General features: G+C 44.2%; 1 protein-coding gene across 4 annotated transcripts in view; it reads right to left on the reverse strand.

Moving 5' to 3' along the window:
• The window catches only part of pax7 (paired box 7), a 104,049-nt gene that overhangs the window by 39,885 nt on the left and 46,064 nt on the right, over positions 1 to 18,100 (reverse strand). The gene's annotated exons all lie outside the window — the stretch shown is intronic.

Raw genomic sequence — 18,100 nt, forward strand, 5'->3', positions numbered from 1 at the left:
TTATATCTTAGTTGGGATCAAGTACAGGTACTGTTTTATTATTACAGAGAAAAGGGAATCATTTAACCATTAAATAAACCCAATAGGGCTGTTCTGCCCCAATAAGGGGTAATTATATCTTAGTTGGGATCAAGTACAGGTACTGTTTTATTATTACAGAGAAAAGGGAATCATTTAACCATTAAATAAACCCAATAGGGCTGTTCTGCCCCAATAAGGGGTAATTATATCTTAGTTGGGATCAAGTACAGGTACTGTTTTATTATTACAGAGAAAAGGGAATCATTTAACCATTAAATAAACCCAATAGGGCTGTTCTGCCCCAATAAGGGGTAATTATATCTTAGTTGGGATCAAGTACAGGCACTGTTTTATTATTACAGAGAAAAGGGAATCATTTAACCATTAAATAAACCCAATAGGGCTGTTCTGCCCCAATAAGGGGTAATTATATCTTAGTTGGGATCAAGTACAGGTACTGTTTTATTATTACAGAGAAAAGGGAATCATTTAACCATGAAATAAACCCAATAGGGCTGTTCTGCCCAAATAAGGGGTAATTATATCTTAGTTGGGATCAAGTACAGGTACTGTTTTATTATTACAGAGAAAAGGGAATCATTTAACCATGAAATAAACCCAATAGGGCTGTTCTGCCCCAATAAGGGGTAATTATATCTTAGTTGGGATCAAGTACAGGTACTGTTTTATTATTACAGAGAAAAGGGAATCATTTAACCATGAAATAAACCCAATAGGGCTGTTCTGCCCCAATAAGGGGTAATTATATCTTAGTTGGGATCAAGTACAGGTACTGTTTTATTATTACAGAGAAAAGGGAATCATTTAACCATGAAATAAACCCAATAGGGCTGTTCTGCCCCAATAAGGGGTAATTATATCTTAGTTGGGATCAAGTACAGGTACTGTTTTATTATTACAGAGAAAAGGGAATCATTTAACCATGAAATAAACCCAATAGGGCTGTTCTGCCCCAATAAGGGGTAATTATATCTTAGTTGGGATCAAGTACAGGTACTGTTTTATTATTACAGAGAAAAGGGAATCATTTAACCATGAAATAAACCCAATAGGGCTGTTCTGCCCCAATAAGGGATCCCATACCTGTACTTAATGTTCTTGTTTATGGAAAAATAATTTAATTATAAGCACAGCATATAAACAGTGAATATTTTATCCTGAACCTGTGGAACAAGGAGCAGAAAAACAAAATCATCGTAACAGCGACTTTGCGTTTAGCCTCTTTACCATTCCGTACATATAATAAATCTTTAATAGGTTCCGGAAGTACAGCTTGCACTGTTTCATCCATTACTACAACAGCTGTATTCCCAGAGCACAGACTAAAAGCAAAAGTGGAGCATTAACGATCAGGGTAGGTACCAGGCAGTAATGTCACTCACAATTAGGAACATGGCCGCCCTGTATCCGGTATCCCCAAGCATTAGGTACAGGAGCAGTGGGGAGACGCACAGAAGGCCTATACGTTACAAATCACACAACTCCCTGTAACTGCAGCCGAGGTTGTGACAGGTTTAATAGAGAAACATGTTGAAACAGAGCTTACATTTCCATGTTCGTCCCCCTGAGATGGGGCTGACTGACTTGCTCATGAAGCCAACAGCAATTAGTGTTCCTGTCCATGTAATAAATGTGCCAAAATATACATTTAGTTAGCCACCTCCATGTGAAGCCCACTAGCTGCCCTCTTTAACTCCCAGCATCCTCTGGCTGATGCACTAAAAAGGGCAAGAAATGCCAAAAACATGTAATTGTGCAGCTGGTGCACCCCCGGCCCCCTATGCCAGAACCCTGATCCATGCAGACTGGCTGGCACCTCTATGGCCTCCCTTAACATCTGTCACTGATCCAGGGAAGTGGCATCTTGTATGCCAACTACTCCTAGTATTATACCCCACAGCAGGGCTGTAACTATACATAGGCACCCAAGGGTCTGTGCCTAGGGCAGCAGCCGTAGGGGGGGGGGGCGGCCCTTGGGTGCCTATATAATCAATAATTAAAAATAAAAACCCTCCCCAGCTGCCACCAGATGTTTCCTGCCAAAATCCCAGGTGTGTGACATCACTCCTGCCTCCCCCCCACTATAATAACCTCATAACCTAGAGTTAAGAGCATAGACCATGACAATAATACCCAGAGTTGTGGCAACAAACCCTTCTTTAAAGGGGAGGTTCACCTTTTAGATAACTGTATGTTATAGAATGGCCATTTCTAAGCAGCTTTTCAATTGGTCTTTGTTATGTTTTCATTGTTTTTTAATTATTTGCCTTCATCTTCTGAATCTTTTCAACTTCCAACAAGGCAAAAACCATTGCTCTGCTACATTTTATTACTTGTTATTCTATTAAAGTCCTTTCCTATTCATTTACCAGTCTCTCAATCAGACCACTCCCTGGTTGCTAAGGTAATTTGTACCCTAGCAACCAGATATCTGCAGACATTCTCTGGAGAGTTTCTAAACAATAAGTGAGATTATTCAGAAACCACAAATAATAAAAAAACGAAGACTAACTGCAAATTGTCTTGGGATATTAATCTCTACATCATACTTCAAGTTAACTCAAAAGTTAATAGCACCTCAGGTTTGTATACAGACCAATAAAAACGTAAAATCCCGTCAGTATAAAGCTGTCCTAGCAAAGTGCCCACACCTCAACTCGACTCAACCCAATACTAACCGCGGGGGTGGCCGCACTGCCCCTACGCAAACAATGCGTCAACGAAGGCCTAATAAATTCACTTTACAAGCCCCTGCCCCGCTCAAGAAATCCTAACCTGTCAGGTATTCGTCTCTGATAGGTTCAGACGCCTCCACCACTTAATCTGGCACCTGATTGGTTACAATATTCCCGCGCAACACACGGACCAATAAGTGCGATCCTTAGGTTTTTCACACAGCTCACTCTCTGCTTATGTCCTGGCAGCTGATTGGTTAGAATATTCACTGGCGGATAACTAAGTTTATTCCCGCACAGAATCCTGTCAGTACAAGTTCTGGCAGTTGGTTGGTTTGTTCCCGCAATGTATGTATGTATATCTTTATTTATAAAGCGCTACTTATGAACCCAGCACTGTACAGTAGAATACATTAATACAAACAGGGGGTTAAAGATAATGGATAAATACAAAGTACAACAATAAATACAAATAAATACAAGGTGCAGTTGCAATAAGAGTCAGAAACACAAGATGAAGGAGGTCCCTGCCCCGTAGAGCTTACAATCTATATGGCCGTTCATCTTTCTACCCAGAATCCTGTGTGTGCCAGGGTCTGAACTGATTAACTGCTGTGTGAAACGGGGGGGCCCAGGTTTGTCACTGAGGTGAATTCCTCAGAATGGAAAAAAGAATAGGGATTTCTTGTTGCTGAATGAATTGAATTATTTTACTATAATCCCAGAACCCTTAACCAACAAAGAAGGGGGTCCCTATGAGTAAAAGGTAAATCGAATATTTCCCAGCATCCCTAGCCAGCCAAGAGGGTGTTTGATATTTTCAGTATTTACCTCAGGGCTATGACTCTCCCAAGGGATGCTGGGAGTTCTAGGTCCAAGTCAGTTGCTGTAGGTTGTATATCTCTAATTACTATTGCCCCATAGCTTTCCTATGTAGCCAGGCCCCTCAGGCACTTTGAATGATGAGAATAGTAGTTAAACTACATCTAAATGGGACCAACGCTTACTTATTACATGCCTTTTTTCTGACTTTATTCTGTTTCCCATTGGAAGCCAGAAAGCAAATTCATTGCCAGTCTATATATTTATCATTTTAATTGGTTTCTTTTTTTTTCTGTTAAGGCAGTCTGCAAGTCGCCATTTGCTACAGTAAGGGGCCGTTCAGCGGGCAGCAAGGTAAATATAATACACACACCGCTAACTGTCAGTTATCAGGCTTAGTAAAGGTATTGGCCACTCTCCATTGCTACCAGTGACCATTTACCCTTTGCAGATTTTTACCTGAGATCTTTCTATGTTGCAGCTTAAAAGGATTTATATATATAGTGGCAATACATTATTGGGCCGTCTAGGCCACAAAGGGTTAAGTTTAGCTTCTCGCTGTTACTGCCAGAAAACTCTTACCCTGGAGTTAAATAAATCAATAGGATTAAGAGGGAATCTTGCCATTGTCGGTGAGCCCTGCAGCCTCTCTGTGAGCACGAGTGCTGGACTCAGACCTTCATCATCTCCTGAGGTATCAAGAGCCCTTAACCCCCCAAGCGCATGTGGCTGAGCGGCAACTTATTGTACTTGTGTCGCCCCTGTGTGAGCCCTTTCCCCAATAGCCCACTGATCAAACACAACCAAGGATGTGATTAACGGGATTCTTGCTATTTTCATGCAGAGCAGCTGAAGATGGGGAAATAAGAGCGCTTTGCTGACATGATTTAATTACATGGCAAAGTACTGATTTCTAGTGGTTTTATCTCAAAGATGTCAGTAGTCTTGTCTCTTGTACATATGCACCGGGGAGGGTCCTATCACAATAATCTGGGCCCCCTTAGCTTATAGCAAGGTTACAGATATATAGAAACATTGGGGTAACAGTCACCCTGCTATAGTTCCAGGGGTACCCAGGGCACAAATAAGCACTCACCCCAAATCCCCCCCTAACTGGCCTTCAGGCTGGGCCCCCTTAGCCCATAACAAGGTTACAGATATATAGAAACATTGGGGTAACAGTCACCCCGCTATAGTTCCAGGGGTACCCAGGGCACAACTAAGCACTCGCCCCAAATCCCCCCCTAACTGGCCTTCAGGCTGGGCCCCCTTAGCCCATAACAAGGTTACAGATATATAGAAACATTGGGGTAACAGTCACCCTGCTATAGTTCCAGGGGTACCCAGGGCACAAATAAGCACTCACCCCAAATCCCCCCTAACTGGCCTTCAGGCTGGGCCCCCTTAGCCCATAACAAGGTTACAGATATATAGAAACATTGGGGTAACAGTCACCCCGCTATAGTTCCAGGGGTACCCAGGGCACAAATAAGCACTCACCCCAAATCCCCCCTAACTGGCCTTCAGGCTGGGCCCCCTTAGCCCATAACAAGGTTACAGATATATAGAAACATTGGGGTAACAGTCACCCCGCTATAGTTCCAGGGGTACCCAGGGCACAAATAAGCACTCACCCCAAATCCCCCCCTAACTGGCCTTCAGGCTGGGCCCCCTTAGCCCATAACAAGGTTACAGATATATAGAAACATTGGGGTAACAGTCACCCCGCTATAGTTCCAGGGGTACCCAGGGCACAAATAAGCACTCACCCCAAATCCCCCCCTAACTGGCCTTCAGGCTGGGCCCCCTTAGCCCATAACAAGGTTACAGATATATAGAAACATTGGGGTAACAGTCACCCTGCTGTTCCAGGGGTACCCCGGGCCTATTTGCCCCCGGGTTGCTGTGGAAGTGGGAGTAATAATTGGCCGTACATATAACCAATCTGATCCCATATGCAGCAGACAGTATTTTCCTGAGTAACAAGCGAATACCACGCTACGTGAGATCCCTATAATAAGGGCAACCTGCTTCTCCTTATACACTAATATTCCGGGGGGGGATTTATAGCTGTACAAATTAGAATGATATCAGACATTCTGTATGTGAAATCAAGACGCCTCAAGGTCAGAATCTCGGTGACCTGTTTCCGTGGCCTCCATTTCACTTTGGTAGGAAGAAATAATAATGTAGAAATACCAGGATTCCCAGCTGCTCCTTGGCTGGAGCTTTATGACAGATCTGATGGGAAGGAGGTTGGAGAGCGGCTATGAAATATCAAGATCCAGAGCACGAAGCCCCCCCAAACTCACAAACAGCTGGGAACATATTGCAGAGGCTCAAGCCTAAGTGAGTCAGCTCGGCGCTAATAAATGGGATTTCAGTGGCCTCATAGTCACTGGAGCAGATGAAAACATAGGTTCAATAAATAATAAAAAGTCTCGTAATCTCTCTCCCCCCCCCAACCCCCCAATAAGTCCAGAAAACCAGGCATTCGGCATCGGCCATCATCTTCCCCCTCCTTCCCCCACGGTGTTATTACAATTTACCCTAGTTTAGAATCCATAGCGTTCGGCAATAGCAGGAAAATGAATCCAGTAATAGTTTATATGCGTTTTAATCAAGTAATGCGACCAAAGCAGAATGACACTGTGGGCCGGCGGAGCGCCCTGGAATACCAAACAGACGGGGCCACAGAGTTCGGAAAATGAAAAAGCCATTTGCAGCTCAGCTGGAGGCTGGAGCGCCGGGCGGCCATCTTTGAGGGAGGGGGGATGCTGCGGGAAAGGGATTTTTTTATTTTTATTCCCAGCGCTGAATTAGCCAACTGTGACCCAAGACCAAGAGACCAGACCTTGGTTTGTGACAGAGACCTAGAAAATTCTGATGGGCCATCATCCTTGGGTGCATTTCTTACTTATGATAAAGAAACACCTGCTTCACATATTTTTCAAAAAATAAAGGGGAACTAAACCCTGCAGTGCAACCAACCGTTACTCAGCTGTTGCCGGACTACAAATCCCAGAATAATGTAACATATAATGAAGGGTGAGGCATGCTGGGAGCTGTAGTCCAGCAACATCAGGGCTGTATTCTTAAAGCAATATTGCCCAATAAAACTGCATTAAAATGCAAGAAATCCCCCAATGAGAATCCCAGCTGATGTGAGTAAATCCGGCTCCCTGTTCTCTGTTCCTGCAATTGGAGTTGGGAGCAATAAGCACAGTTTCCCAGCACTGAACAAGTCTGTCCCTTTATCCCCATGTCTGATTCCTGTGCCATATAATGAGGGGAAAATGCCATCATTATCTCTATATGTAAGGTACCAGCAAGGGGCCTGACACAGTGCTGGGAATCAGCATTCTCATTGGTCACTTCTCTTGCACTTACACTCACATTGTTGCTCAGTAGAATTCTCATTGGGGAATTTCCTTGCATCTAGAATTACGACTATAGCAACACTAGGGGGCGCAGTGGGGCAGCATTATGGTTGGGTTTATATCCCCTTTAAATAAATCTTAGACACCCCCCCTAACCCCTGGATACAGACAGTCCCACTTTGCACGAATAGTTCTGCTGACCCGTCACTAAGGGGCAGTATTGAGTCACAGTGGGGAGGCACAGCCGGGCCGGGGTAAATAATCTTATTTGCCTAAAACATTGAGACAGATCGTGCCAATAGGGATAGGCTTTAGTTGAATAGTAAAAATTAAAGAAAGATTTATTGTATGTTGTAGGTTATTGTAGGTTAAAAGGGGGTAAGAACTATAGATACAAATGATGAAAACTGCTTGCTTTTCCTATCAAAGGAAAAAAAAAATTCAAAATAATTTATTTTTTATGTTAACCATTTCTATGTATTTTTAATCTACTACATCTGTATATGTGTATATATATATATATATATATATATATGATACAGGTATGGCAGTAGAGACCCCTGCCTGAAAACATAAGGTGGCCATAGATGGGCAGATTCAGGTCCTTCAGATGTATCTGCCTCTGTATGGGGCCCTCTGATTGGCCTCTCTGACTTATATCTGGCCAAAAATCTAGATGTTAATTGGACAGGCTTGATTTTCCCATCGGATCAAGGACCGCATTGGCTCATGTATGGGGTCCTACATGGCAGCTTTGTTTATATATAATTATAGTAGTGTTTCTGAGGCAAACACACATGCATAAGAGTGCAGGGAAATGGTACATAATATATTGATTATTTAGCTACACTTTCATTTGTTGCTGTTACTGTTCCTATAGGCAAAGGCCATTGAATGTTATCATTATCTAAATTTGGTTTTATTCAGTTGGGAATAGAGAATAAAAGATAATTTGGGTGTTTTTTCTAAAAAAAAAAAAAAAAGGGGGGGGTAGAAAAAGCTGAATAACTGCAATTTGGGAGAAAGAAGAGGGTTGAGGGTGTTTGGGCTTTTCTGAGCTTGTCACTTGCCCTTCAGATGCCCCATTGTCCCACCTTGCACACAGCGCCGAGGGCTTATTTTCATGGCTTTAAAGTGGCTAAAGGCTGCACCTTAGGGGGCCGCGGGGGCTGAATGTGCCGCTGACAGCCCAATGTGATATCAATAAACTCCGACATGTGAACCCTGCCTCCTGCCCAAGGTGCTGCCCGAATATTAAATTCCCCTTTAGTCAATGGGAGTAAAGGCACCGGGCGGGGTGCCGGGAGTGAGAAAACTGCCTCTATTCTTGGGTTTTTCTTTTAACCCCTTTCTTCACCGTTTAGCGATTAATAGCAAATCGTTTTCCCGTTATGCGACACAAAGGACCCAGAGGTTTCCTGGGACATAAGGAGTTAATTAAGGTTAATCAGTTTGCTATTTGTATTCACTGATCCGTGCCCAAGGTCGGGATTCCTGTAGATATGACTTGTCAAACATGTGAACTGCTGCTTAGCGTGAACTACACCTCCCAGCATCCTTAGCAACGGAAAGCTGCAAGCTTAGCAGCCCTGCAAAAGAGTGCAAGCTTCTGAGGGACTCTTAAAGGGGATATAAACCCAACCATAACGCTGCCCCACAGCGCCCCCTAGTTTTGCTATAGTCGTAATTCTAGATGCAAGGAAATTCCCCAATGAGAATTCTACTGAGCAACAATGTGAGTGTAAGTGCAAGAGAAGTGACCAATGAGAATGCTGATTCCCTGTGTCAGGCCCCTTGCTGGTACCTTACATATAGAGATAATGATGGCATTTTCCCGTCATTATATGGCACAGGAATCAGACATGGGGATAAAGGGACAGACTTGTTCAGTGCTGGGAAACTGTGCTTATTGCTCCCAACTCCAATTGCAGGAACAGAGAACAGGGAGCCGGATTTACTCACATCAGCTGGGATTCTCATTGGGGGATTTCTTGCATTTTAATGCAGTTTTATTGGGCAATATTGCTTTAAGAATACAGCCCTGATGTTGCTGGACTACAGCTCCCAGCATGCCTCCCCCTTCATTATATGTTGGGATTCTCATTGGGGGATTTCTTGCATTTCAATGGGGGAAAGTTTTATTGGGCAATATTGCTTTAAGAATACAGCTGAACTACAGCTCCCAGCATGCCTGGCCATTCCCGGGACCATTCCCGACATTCCAAGGCCCTTGCCTGAATGGCCAGCAGGGAGGTGCCGGCCCGAGGTGACTGCCGGAAAGAACAGCACAGGAACCCGGCTGAGCACAAATAAAACTTGGCATGCTTAAAACAATGCTTACTCTCACCCTCTGCTTTTCAGCCCCTCCTCCTCCTTCAGATTTTGAGAAGAATCCTTGAAATGAGGTAAAACTCCACAGGCATCAAAGCCCATAATCATTTTTTAGACAGAGCTTCTTAGCCTCCCACGGGGAAGAATGAGGGGCCTCAAGCTACAGGTATTATTAGGAGACGTGTGATTTCTCTCCAGGCTACAACCTACAGGCTTTTATGTACAAACACACAGAACGTCCCCCTATTGTGCCGGAGGAGTCAGGCCAGGACCCAGTACAATAGCAGGTACTTAGCATTTACTATTTTATATCACAGGAAATGCCAAAATATTTTGCTGCGCTGCGAGAGGGCAGAGTGGGCAAGTGGCTCCCAGACATGGAAACTGGCTGCAAATCACTAAAATAATGGGGGGTGCAGGGCCCAGCAGCGCTACCACTGCAGGGGCCCCACAACCCCCAAGGGACCCCCCCTCAGCCCCCGTTGCTCACCCAACCCCTTCCCCTGTGCGTGCATACTTAGGTGTGTTTGGATAGGGGGACCTGCGGACCCTGGAGCACCCAGTAGGGATCGGTTCTGGGGCGGTCGTTTTTTCCCAGTGTCCCACCGGCCCATTCCGACCCTAACTCCGAGCATCTTTACATGAATCTAAAAACCAAGGGGTGTCAAGTAAATATTGGGCCACAATGAGCGGGGGGGGGGGGGGGTTTGAGTTTGAACCCCAAAATCAAAAGTCTTCTGTGCTAGGCTTTTAGCCAAAGAGGGTTTTGAGGTTTAAAGAGGTTATGTTATACAGAACGGCTAATTCTAAGCAGCTTTTAGCTTTCAAATGGGGGTCACTGACCCCGGCACCCAGAAACCGATTGCACCGCGAGGCTCCAGTTTTATTGTTACTGTTACTTTTGTATAACTTATTTTTCTATTCAGCCCCTCCCCTAATTCATATACCAGTCTCTCATTCAAACCACTCCCTGGTTGCTAAGGTAATTTGCACCCTAGCAACCAGATAGCTGCTGAAACTCCAGACTGGAAAGCTGCTGAACAAACACTGAAATAATTAAACAATAAAATAAAACAATAAATAAAAATGAAGACCAATTGTCGTGAGAATTAGCTGCTACTAAGTAGCTCCGTGTGTCTTTGCCTTTAGCATTAATAAAGACATTTTTAATCTACAATTTGAAATAAGGATGCTTTCAATTCATGGGGTGGGATAAAAACCTAACTAGCCCCCCTCTATATCAGACAATGAAAGGAAGGAGATGGATATAACAGAACTATAAAGGGTGAATAGAGAAGGAGCTAAACACACACATTACGTTATACAACTGCCCCATTTTGTTAATTATATCAAAAACAGAACAAAACGGCCAATAAACCTGGCACTTTTAGCCCCGACCGAATGATCGAGGCCGATCCCCCCCCGAAAGTTTCCAGATCCTTTTGGCCGCTGAGAATCCCCGACCCGCCCGACGCAGAAGGAGGTGAGGAAAATGTTACAAATTTCTGATTCGTAACACCCCGTGAACGTGTTTATTGCCATTGTTTAAGCGCAAATGTATAAATACTGCGACGTGGACGTTTCAGGCCGAGGCCGATGAAAAGCAGAAAATAAGAAATTTTCTGGCCGTAAGTAGCGTGGGCTAATGGCGATTTTTGAAGCAGCGGACCATGGAAGTTACTTAGCTAAATGATTACTGTGAAACTGGGCAAGAGGCTTATTTCTTAATTACTGTTACACGTTGTGTCAGGATCACAGCCCTCGGCAGTCGCCCAGCCCCTAACTTAGCCAACATAGAAAGCCTGACTTTGCCGGAGATACGCCCGGCGACAAAGGGACTGGGGCTCAGGAGTCAGAACCAGCAGTGCAGGGAAGGGAAAGGGACAGACACAGTGACAGTTACACATAACTATAAACCCAGTGAGAATGAGGGATGAATGGATATTGGGGAGTTGTATCAGGAGTCAGAACCAGCAGTGCAGGGAAGGGAAAGGGACAGACACAGTGACAGTTACACATAACTATAAACCCAGTGAGAATGAGGAATGAATGGGTATTGGGGAGTTGTATCAGGAGTCAGAACCAGCAGTGCAGGGAAGGGAAAGGGACAGACACAGTGACAGTTACACATAACTATAAACCCAGTGAGAATGAGGGATGAATGGATATTGGGGAGTTGTATCAGGAGTCAGAACCAGCAGTGCAGGGAAGGGAAAGGGACAGACACAGTGACAGTTACACATAACTATAAACCCAGTGAGAATGAGGAATGAATGGGTATTGGGGAGTTGTATCAGGAGTCAGAACCAGCAGTGCAGGGAAGGGAAAGGGACAGACACAGTGACAGTTACACATAACTATAAACCCAGTGAGAATGAGGGATGAATGGATATTGGGGAGTTGTATCAGGAGTCAGAACCAGCAGTGCAGGGAAGGGAAAGGGACAGACACAGTGACAGTTACACATAACTATAAACCCAGTGAGAATGAGGAATGAATGGGTATTGGGGAGTTGTATCAGGAGTCAGAACCAGCAGTGCAGGGAAGGGAAAGGGACAGACAAATTTGTAATAAATGTATAATGCAAAGTTGCTTAGAATTATGTTTTCTTCTATTAGGCAAGAAATTATATTTTGGGTTGACTTGTCCTTTAGGGGATATAAACCCAACCATAATGCTGCCCCACGGCGCCCCCTAGTTTTGCTATAGAAGTTGCCGAAATCCGTAATTATAGATGCAAGGAAATTCCCCAATGAGAATTCTACTGAGCAACAATGTGAGTGTAAGTGCAAGAGAAGTGACCAATGAGAATGCTGATTCCCAGCACTGTGTCAGGCCCCTTGCTGGTACCTTACATATAGAGATAATGATGGCATTTTCCCCTCATTATATGGCACAGGAATCAGACATGGGGATAAAGGGACAGACTTGTTCAGTGCTGGGAAACTGTGCTTATTGCTCCCAACTCCAATTGCAGGAACAGAGAACAGGGAGCCGGATTTACTCACATCAGCTGGGATTCTCATTGGGGGATTTCTTGCATTTTAATGCAGTTTTATTGGGCAATATTGCTTTAAGAATACAGCCCTGATGTTGCTGGACTACAGCTCCCAGCATGCCTCACCCTTCATTATATGTTACATTATTCTGGGATTTGTAGTCCGGCAGCAGCTGAGTAACGTTTGGTTGCACCGCGCTGTGCCGCAGGGTTTAGTTCCCCTTTAATGTTTTGGTGTTAATGTCTGTAGGGGCATATTTACTCCAGGTTGTTAGGGTAAGTCAGGTGACATTTAGCAGTGCCAATTCCGTCATTAGACAAGGTGGCAACTTTGACTCAGGTGGCATTTTGCCCGGGGTGGCAAAAAGCCATTGCTGATCAAATTCACCCTTGACACATATGTACCTCAATTTCAAATCTCCCATTAATTCCCAGTTGGCTTGAGATCCAGACTGTGATTGGCTCATTAGGGCCAGGCCCGGCACATTTTCACTTATAGGAAATTTCTAGCTTAAATAACAGATTTCTTACTTTTCTCTGTCCTTTCTATACTGTTCTTGCTATTGTATCAAGCTGTACTTGTTAAAATTGAAAGAATATACAAAAAAAATACTTTGCGATGCAAAATCTAACCAAATTATTTCTGGTTTCCGCGTCCCATATGCTCGAGATCATGAGTCTGCAATTGGAAACACCAAAAAAAAAAATTCTTTTGGACAGAGAAGCTTAGGGCAAAATTTTGATGTCAATGGAAAATTCCTGGATTTAATAGAAGCGATTCGTTTTCCATGGGTGGTCACTGGCGAATTGGCTCTTCTACTTTCCTTTCCCCCCCAGTGTAAGAACCTCCACCGTTGGCTGGAAAGTGGGGGGATTGGATTGAACACTGGGGCAATAAAACCAAGGGGAAGGTTGTAATCAGGTACAATTTATACTTTAAAGGGGATATAAACCCAACCATAACGCTGCCCCACTGCGCCCCCTAGTGTTGCTATAGTCGTAATTCTAGATGCAAGGAAATTCCCCAATGAGAATTCTACTGAGCAACAATGTGAGTGTAAGTGCAAGAGAAGTGACCAATGAGAATGCTGATTCCCTGTGTCAGGCCCCTTGCTGGTACCTTACATATAGAGATAATGATGGCATTTTCCCCTCATTATATGGCACAGGAATCAGACATGGGGATAAAGGGACAGACTTGTTCAGTGCTGGGAAACTGTGCTTATTGCTCCCAACTCCAATTGCAGGAACAGAGAACAGGGAGCCGGATTTACTCACATCAGCTGGGATTCTCATTGGGGGATTTCTTGCATTTTAATGCAGTTTTATTGGGCAATATTGCTTTAAGAATACAGCCCTGATGTTGCTGGACTACAGCTCCCAGCATGCCTCACCCTTCATTATATGTTACATTATTCTGGGATTTGTAGTCCGGCAACAGCTGAGTAACGTTTGGTTGAGCCGCGCTGTGCCGCAGGGTTTAGTTCCCCTTTAAAGCAGTAGGATAATGAATAATGTCAGTAGAAGCTGCCATTTTGCTCAGCTGAAATAGCGGCCAATGTCACCGTAAGAGGAGGTTTCTTTGCTACAAAGGGAGATTTCACTGCAGAAATAATAATATAAAGGAATAGCACACAATGTATAAATATTAAAGACGCTCCATTTAATGGGCGGTTTGCAGGTAAAGGAATGTGGGTGTATGAGGGGGGCAGGGCGCGGGAACCTTGGGCGCAGACAATGCTCCGTCTCCCGTTCAGTCAGTCGTTTGCAATGTGTCACAGCTTTTCAATTTCAACCCAATTAGCCGTAATTTCACACATCATACCGCGGAGCCAAATTGCTCGTCAACGTATATCGCTCGCTAGAAAATGACCTTTTTTTTTTCTTTAACTCACTGCTCTTTCCTCAAGTGACATCAAGCCTGGCATAATATGCTTATAGCCCGCTGTACCAGCTGAGAGGGGCCGACGTGCCAAACGTGACCCCTTATTTTGGGGGAAATGGCGAATGTGTCCCACAGACATATTGGGTCTGGCACCGACACCTTGCAGAACCCTTACAAGATACTTCTACTTGCATCTAGGTGCCTAACGCTGCCCATACACTGTAAGATCTGCTTGTTGGGCGCAGTAAATCTTCTCTCCATATGCCCACCTACGGGCAATATCAGGTTAATTCAATTTAAAATGGCGGCATAGGCGCCGTTGGACTAGGGACTGTATCAACGAGCCAATGCAGTCGCAGATCCAACGGAAAAATCAAACCTGCCCAATCAAGATCTGGGGAAGTTCAGGTCAGATGACAGTTGGGTAGGCCCATCGGTGGTGCCCATACACGGGCAGATAAGCCCAATATCGGCAGCTGAAATTGGCCTTTGTATGGCCACTTCAAAGGGATCGTTCAGCTTTGAGTTAACTCTTAGTATGATGTAGAGAGTAATTTGCAATTGGTCGTCATTTTTTATTATTGGTTCCATTATATTACTTTTTCAAGTTTGGAATTTCAACAATTACCTGGTTGCTAGGGTCCAATTTACCTTAGTAACCAAGGAGTGGTTTCAGCGAGGGACTGGTATAGGAATAGGAGAGGCCTGAATAGAAAGATAAGTAATAAAAAGAAGGGATGCACCGAAACCCAGTTTTTTGGGTTCAACCCAATCCCCCCCCGATAGATTCGGCCAAATACCGAACCGAATCCTGGATTCAGTGTATCCCTAATAAAAAGTAACAATAACAATAATAATAAAACTGGAGCCTCACAGAGCAAAAGGGTTTGGCTGCCGGGGTCAGTGACCCCCATTTGAAAGCTGGTAAGAGTTGCTAGGGTCCAAATGACCTTAGCAACCAGGGAGTGGTTTGGATGAGAGACAGGTATATGAATAGGGGAGGGGCTGAATAGAAAGATAAGGAATAAAAAGTAACAATAACAATAAAACTGGAGCCTCACAGAGCAATAGGGTTTGGCTGCCGGGGTCAGTGACCCCCATTTGAAAGCTGGTAAGAGTTGCTAGGGTCCAAATGACCTTAGCAACCAGGGAGTGGTTTGGATGAGAGACAGGTATATGAATAGGGGAGGGGCTGAATAGAAAGATAAGGAATAAAAAGTAACAGTAACAATAAAACTGGAGCCTCACAGAGCAATAGGGTTTGGTTGCTAGGGTCCAAGTTACCTTAGCAACGAGAGAGGGGTTAGGATGAGAGACAGGAATATGAATAGGGGAGGGGCTGAATAGAAAGATAAGGAATAAAAAGTAACATCAACAATAAAACTGGAGCCTCACAGAGCAATAGGGTTTGGCTGCCGGGGTCAGTGACCCCCATTTGACAGCTGCAAAGAGTCAGAAGAAGAAGGGAAATAATTAAAAACTATATAAAATAAATAATGAAGATTAATTGAAAAGTTGCTTAGAATTGGCCATTCTATAACATATTACAGTCAAGTTTTTGAATCATAATTCAAGTTATAAAAATATAGTATCACGGGCCCTATGGCTGTGCCTGCCCGGGACAAACGCGCTGGCGCCGCTGCCGAAACGCATTATTTTTCTGCAAACCGCGGATTAAATTCAATTCCCGGGATGCGATTTCCGACTCAACACATTTTTCTAGAAACTGTTGCAATTTCCCGATCTGAAATAAATTGCTATTTATGGTTTTAGCCTTTCCCATGCTAATGCTTTGTGTGCCGCCCTCCCGCCGCCGACTGCGCATCTTCCCCACAAGGCCCCCATTGTGAGCCCCCAATGATCTATTTCACTCATTTCCATGCGGAATTAGAAAGGGAGAGCCGGCCGTTAGTGAGACGGGCCGTACCAATTAGAGGGGAAGGTGTCGGAGAGCTGAATGCCGTCTCTGTGGGAGCGCTCGGGTACGGCGGTCTCGTGACCAGGCCTCTAAATGGCTCCTAATTTGACAACGTTAATGTGGGGGGTTAAGTAACGGTCAGTCCTTAATCTCTGCCCTATGGAGGCTTTTTAGTGCTGCCCGAGGGCAATACCATTGTTTGCGGTGGGGAGGCACGTGCTTCGGCCATGTCAGCGCTCTCTGCCTGATTCTGATTTAATTACCAATATCTGTCTGTTTCCCAGCTCATAGACAGATATATGTATGTATGTATATCTTTATTTATAAAGTGCTACTTATGTACGCAGCGCTGTACCGTAGGATACATTAATACAAACAGGGGGTTAATAAGGTAATAAGAGATAAATACAAAGTATAACAATAAATACAAGGTACAGTTGCAATAAGTTAAGAGTCAAAGACACAAGAGGATGCCCCCTAGAGCTTACAATCTATATGGGAATATATGTATTTTGTCCAAAATACATATCATATTGAGACATATTCATTTACAGAGGTTGTTTATTGTTTACATCAGTCAAGCATTGGGGTAAGGATACACGGAGCTACTAGTAGCAGCTACTAAAACAGACAGTACTGACCATTAACTGATAACTGTCTCTACGTGTGTTTTAGCAGAAGCTATTCTCAGTATTGTCTATGGCAGGGGATTTTCTGGCATTTAGTAGCAGCTACTAAGTAGCTAAGTCTTCACAGTTTCCAGTTAGGAAAGCTGGTTATGTATGGGGCCTAGCAGACTGATGTACAAATATTATTTTCATTATTATTATATATCTATCAGATCAGAAAATCCCACTGGACAAGAACCACATTGTTGCACTGAAACAATCCTCTCCTGATGCCCCCCCCCCATTATTATCCATTTGTTTTGTGGCCCCATTGGGTAAAGATCCATCTCATTAGTTGCAGATCTTACAATGCATTCCCATCAGACCCACCCCCTTACTTATGCCCCTCCCCCTGAGCTAATTAGTATCAAGCACATCTGCATCTTAACCTAGTTAAAAAAATTGTTTACATTAACTTTATATTCAATGTTTTTTGTTTTTTTTCAAGCTATTCTGCATTTAATATAAACCCGACATCATTTTGGGTGGTGTTTTCCTCCCGAGGCTGAGGGGGTTAAAAGTAAACAGGTGACAGTCAGCGGCCCAGGGTATCATTGACAAATGATTTGTTGTAAGTGAAAATCCAGAAGTGTTGGAGCCTTTTGGCAATCAAAGGGGAAGGGGGGGCGGCCGAGTGACTAGCTAGGGGGTCAGGGAGATTGAAAGCAAAAATATAGGAAACTTCAGGCGGCCTTACACAGGCAGATTTGAGCTGCAAATTCAGCAGTTTATCTGCCCGTGTATGGCGACACACAGACCTATTTGACCAATATCTAGCCAAAAATTGGGCAGGTATCGCTTTGATTTTCCCCTTGGATCAAGGGCCACATTGATGACTCTACTCAGCATTGTAAGCTGATCATTTGGCCCTAGAGCTTCTCCAGCAGAATCCTGCATTGTAATCTGTTTTTCCCATGGGGCTAGCCATATTCTTCATTTCCCAGGGTGCCACAGCCATGTGACCTGTGCTCGGATAAACTTCACTCACACTTTACTGCTGCGCTGCAAGTTGGAGTGATATCCCCCTCTCCCCCCCAGCAGCCGATCAGCAGAACAATGGGAAGGGAGCAAGATAGCAGCTCCCAGTAGGTATCAGAATAGCACTCAATAGTAAGAAATCCAAGTCCGGCTTGGGACTCCTCCAGTTACATGGGAGTAGGAGAAACAATAGGTTAGCTGAAAGCAGTTCTAATGTGTAGCGCTGGCTGAAAGCTCAGACTCAGGCACACTTTACTGCTGCGCTGCAAGTTGGAGTGATATCCCCCCCTCACCCCCAGCAGCCGATCAGCAGAACAATGGGAAGGGAGCAAGATAGCAGCTCCCAGTAGGTATCAGAATAGCACTCAATAGTAAGAAATCCAAGTCCGGCTTGGGACTCCTC

Source organism: Xenopus tropicalis, chromosome 7, assembly GCF_000004195.4.
Source record: "Xenopus tropicalis strain Nigerian chromosome 7, UCB_Xtro_10.0, whole genome shotgun sequence".
NCBI lineage: Eukaryota > Metazoa > Chordata > Amphibia > Anura > Pipidae > Xenopus > Xenopus tropicalis.